Genomic DNA, 6,000 nt, shown 5'->3' on the forward strand with positions numbered 1-6,000 from the left:
GATCTTGTTCTTCCTCTGGTAATGCTTCATACCTAGACACCTTATAGGTTAGTTCCATTAAGTCTCTAAACTCTAGACCATTTTGAGCCAATCTCACAAATTCAGGCTCTAGTAAGATGATCCTACATTTGTTTCGTGGTCTTTTGAATCTAGCAATATATTGAGTAGCCTTCTCATCAGGCCTTTGACTCAACCTTGCCAAGTCTGCCATGGAAACTTCTAGCTCTGTTTAGAAGATCTGGGCATGAAATGCCTTCTCCATTTGTTGCCAAGTTTGGATAGAGCTAGGTGTAAGGTTAATATACCATACAAAGGCTGCCCTAGTTAGAGAATTTGGGAACAATCTTAACTTCATATAATCATTATTGGTAAATTCACCACATTGAGCAGCGAACTTAGCAATATGTTCAACCGTTGACTGGTTTCCATTCCCATAAAAAAGAACAAAGTCTGGTATCCTAAATCCTCTAGGATATTCATGTACCCTATCTACCCATTCTGGATATGGCTTCCTGTACACAAGAGTTTGAACCCCCTGAGCCATCGGTCCATACATCTCTCTAACAATATAAGTAATTTGGTCCCTAGGAACCATATTTTGTGCTTGTTGAACCACTGCTGGAGGAACAAACACAGGATTTAGTGGACAACCTTGTGCCTGAGGTCCTCTTGGTCCATAGAGCGGCATATTTGGGACTGGTTGTCCCTGTGGTGCTGACTACTGTTGAGGGTATGGGTAACCCCTCTGAGCCTGTCCTACGAAAGGACCAGTGAAAGGTGTTGGAACAGATGTTGGAACAGGTGTTGTGTCTCTTCCAGTTGCAGACAACCCTTCCAACCCCCCGGGTATAAATTCGAACAAAGGATTGGTGAACCCCCTTGTGCCAGGTATGGCTTCGAGCATGGGATTTGGAAACATCCTTATGCCATTTTCTTGTGTTGGGCCAGATCTACCAATTTACATGGCTTCATTGTTAAGTAATGAGGCATTTTGGTTTGTCATAGGCCTCGAAAAAGGCTCATACCAAGACTGAGGTAATGGTCTTTCATAGTTTTGGTTATTAGTTTGACCATTAGTATGTCCATTACTCTGCATAGGTTGTTTATCTCTAGCCAATCTTTGCTGAGGGACATTTGAAATTTCCTCTATGTGCCTTGCGTTAGTTGGTTGATGAGTATTCATTTGATCCAAAAAAGGATGTTGCCCATCTTTCCATTGTGTTCATTAACTTCTGTCACATGGCATCTACTAGGCCTCCTCATGGATTCATTAGATGAGTAGATAGAATAGTGGATGGTCCAATTCATTGGCCTCGTCCAATACTTTGAACATTTGGTACTTGCTCCAGAGCGCTGGTCTGTTCGATCATAGGTTCTAACAAAATAGGTACTTCTACAGGATGTGTTATCACATTATCCTCTAGATTAGGTATTTTTACCTCTCCTTTTACGCCTTCTTCCAAGCATTCATTTTCTCATTGTCTCCTACGTCTAGCCATTTTAATTTGTCCCACTGGGCGTGCCAAAAATATATGTTGGCTTTTTTTTCCTTTAGAAGGTTATTATTGTAATTTTGAGCGCGCCAGCAATACTCAATCAGTCCTTACAGAATATTAATTGCCAACCAATTATCAGACGATTGTGTTTTAGTTCTTTCAGCCTCAATGAAGAGGACTTTTATTGGTGGCTTTGTTTAGGAAAATTAAGCAAACAATGATTAAATGAAGAACAATTGTAGCATTTCATGAAGCAAAATGGAGACTTACAAAGATCCAAATCAGCCTTGTAGAGGTTTACATCAACAAACTATTTGAAATTACTCCTATAAACGAAGTGTAGTACATGAATTTGAAGTACAGAAATGTAAAGAACAAGAAATGTAAAAACTGGAAGGAAAAATAAAGTAGATAAAACTGATTTTTTGGATCTGAGTCCGGGGACTCTTTCTGGAGCCTTCTCTGCTATTTATACTTCTCAATGATAACCGTTGAAATGCATTTCTAATCGTCAAATCATTCCTTCATGATCGCTGATCATTCTGCCTTACAATTAGCTCCACTATGCCATATCTGCAGTTAGGCTTCCCTCCTGATTTTGAATTTAAATATGTGTAACCGTTGAAGCCACATCATTTTGTATCTCTTTGTTGATCCAGTGCTATGTAGATCCACAATAACCAATACTAACTGCCACGTGTGTGATTATGATTGAAGATTTGAATTGTCTTCTCATATTACCCTCATCCTGTCACGTGTCGAACTATGATTGACTTATACAAAATATGTAGCCAACAGAAAGATAATAATTTTTTTAAGGTTAAATTCATTTTATCCCCTTGTAATTTAGGGTTGGAGCACTTTACCGTCTATGGTTCAAATATAATTAGAAAGTCCTCATGCAATTTTGGATTAAAATGTCACTGTTAAATTTTTCATCCAAATTAATAGAAAGTGTATCACACACATCATTTTTTAAAATGGATTTGATTTTCTAAAAAAATTAAGTGGCATTAATACAACAAAAAGACAATTTTACCCCAATTTTCTCCAAACCTAAAATTAGATTAATATGTTAATTAAAATAAAAAATATATATATAATATAATTAAGGATTGATCTAAAATATAAAATATAATTAAGAATTTATTTAAAATATAATTAAATAAAAATATAAAATATATAATAATTAAAAATTAAAAATTGATCTCAAATATGATTAAATTAAAATTAAATTAACATGCTGAAAAAAAATAAGTAATTAAGAGTTAGAATTATTTGTGATATAAAATATAATTAAATTAAAATTAAATTAAGAAGTAAGGAATTACAATAAATAATTAAATATGTAGGATTGGTTGTGATCTAAAATATAATTAAATTAAAATTAGAATAAAAAGTTAAGAATTATAATAAATAATTAAAAATTATAACTATTATGATTTAATTGAATTAATGTTAGACATTATAAATTATGTGTATGAGAGAGAAAAGAGAAAGTAAATAATAAAAAATAAGTATAGAATTTGAGAGTATTATAGCCTTTTCACATCTATAGTTGATGGTTGCACTTTTGTCCAAAATCACATGAGGGGCTTTTTGGCTATATTTAAACGATAAGGAGTAAAATGCTTTTGCCTCAAAGAGTAATGCTAGAGACCCCAAAAATTCTACCAAAATTTCTATCAAATGTCTTACATGGGTGTAGAACACACACAATGTGGATCCTATGTAGGTCTCACACTCATGCGAAATATTTGGTAAATTTTTTTGTAAAATTTTTAAAATCTCTAATACTTTTGAACCATAAAGGGTAAAATAAATTTTACCCACTTTTCTTTTACCAATTACTAAATGCATCAATTTTTTTTAACATTTAAAGATAATAATAAAACTACTAAAAAAAGCCATTGTCATACCCCATTTGATAACTTACTATTTTAGTATAAAAGTCAAAAAATCATTATGTAAAAAAAATCAAAGATTCATTTTTTTTTATATTTTTTGTACGGTTTTTTTTTTCTTCTAGAAAGTCAAAAAATCATATTAGACATATTATTATTATTTTTTTTACCTCATATTTTAACTAAAAAATTAAAAAAAAATTAAAATAGCATGTTTCCAAACAAGGAATCAAGCTAAACATCAAAATGAGACCATTTCATACAAGACTTTTTTAAAAAAATAAAATAAAATTGAGACATTCAAAACAATTTTTTTCTCTCTCAAAAACTAAAAATAAAAATAAAATGAATTTTTGTTAGGGGAAATTACCCACAGTGGGATCTTCAAAAAATTATTACATATCCATGGAAAACTTTACAATTTGAATTATTAATATTGATAAAATTTAAGATTAATTTATAATTGTTTTTTAAAGGTATAGGTTGATGTGAATTTTTTGTTCTTTTTTTTTTCAACCTCTTATTGTGTGAGGAAATGTTTCGGTGTGCAATGCGATATAATTTTACACAAAATTACGTAAGTTTTCACAAATTTTCATAAATGATCATACAAAAATATATAAATTGAATACAAATTTACGTAAATTCATAAAAACTTATGTGATTACGCGAATTTGTATTGAATTTATATATTTTTGTGAGACTACTTATGTAAATTTATAAAAACTTATATAATTTTATATAGAGTTACATATGGTGCACAATTCACACCCAAAATTTTTCATATATTTTAGGATAAATTACAAACACACCCCCTGAGATTTGCTTAAATTACAAATTATCTCATGTGATTCTAGAAATTACATTATGCCCCCTAATGTTTCTAATTTCATAACAAATAAGTGCTTTTATTAATAAATCATTAAATTAATTAATAATTTTTAATAATGTTAAAATTTTATTTCAATTAATAATTTAGATAATCTTATTATTATATAGGTGAACAGTTAGAAATTTTACTTTTTCAACTAATTTTTTTAAATAAAAAATTTTAACAAAAAGATATTTATAATTTTTTAAATCACAAAAAATAATTCGTATTTTAAATAAATCTCAATATATACTTTTATATTTTATTATATATAATGTGAGATAGTGATGCAAAGCTTTAACTAACCTTTGGGAAGACCAGAGGTCAAGATCCTCAATAGTAGGTAGGCAAGGAAGCTTGAAGATTTGGTTATTCTCATCCCCACTTGCACATGCTTCCTAGAACTAATTGTACCGTACTATTTCATGGAAGAACCGTGTGGTGCACGCGTTCACTATAGATTGATCTTTATTACACAACATTTGGAATTCTTATTACAGTGTCAACCGTCTCAATCTATTATAATTTTTTGGTCAACAAAAATCTTAGGATAAATTACAATTTGCACCCCAACATTTAACTTATAATCTCATTTTATTCCTTGATCTTTTAATTATCATAATCAACCCCACAGATTTGGAATCAAATAGCAATTAAGCCCAATCATATAACGTCATTTAAAAAACTGACCGAGAAAACAAAGTCTAGGGACTTAAAGTGAGATTTTGATAAAGTACATGAATGTTAAGGACTAAAGTGGAGGGGTTAAAATAAAATTTTGATAAAATATAGGAATGCTACATGTAATTAATATTTTCACATGGTTCTCCGCCAGCTTTTGAAACGCCGCCATATAAAATGGGCCAAATTGTAATTTGACTTGAAATTTAGAGGGTTGACAGAGAAAATTAAAAGTTTAGCAGGTAAAGTAAGATTAGATGTAAATTGTCGGGTTGCAAAGTATAATTTGTCTGAAATCTGACTTTTTACCAACAACTTCAACTTTAGTTTTTCAGTTACACCGCCGTTTGGAACTTTAGATTGAGTGATTTGGTGAGAAAGGATAAGAAATGAAGAAAAATTGAACAATTTTCTTATGTTTGAATTATAAGTTAGATGAGAATATGTGTAAAATGATGAGAAAATATGAGCACGAGAACTCTTTTATCTTACAAGTTTGATTTATCACTAAAAATAATGAAATTTGATGAAAAACTTGATAATTGGTTATATACTTTTCATAATATAGAGATTGTTCATTAAAACACAAAGAAAATAAAAGAAATTCTATCCATATCCTTATATCACACACTTTTCTTTCTTTTACATCCAAACATGATAATGAAAAAGTGCAATCATTTCATTTCTTTTTATGCTTCACAATCTAAACAAAATACTTGGCATCATTTGTTATCAAAGCCTCGATAGTGGGCTATGCTAAAAATTTAAAGCCTAAACCCAGGCCCAACTCATTGGACTTTGATCAGTCAACAAGTAACGTTTGAACTAGAGTTACGAGATACTTTTAAAGCTCAAGCCCTACCAATGGTCTTAAAAATATGTATTTATGGACTTCATGCCTAGCCCACATGAGCCCAATATTTGCTTTAATTTAGATTTTTTTTATTAAATTCAAAATAAATTAGAAAATTTTAAAAATTATGTGAGAAATTTAGTCAAAACCCCTCCATTTGACCCTTATTTAGTGAAAAAAACAGTCTGATTTATT

Source organism: Camellia sinensis, chromosome 7, assembly GCF_055761805.1.
Source record: "Camellia sinensis isolate YWXY chromosome 7, ASM5576180v1, whole genome shotgun sequence".
In the NCBI taxonomy this organism is placed as follows: domain Eukaryota; kingdom Viridiplantae; phylum Streptophyta; class Magnoliopsida; order Ericales; family Theaceae; genus Camellia; species Camellia sinensis.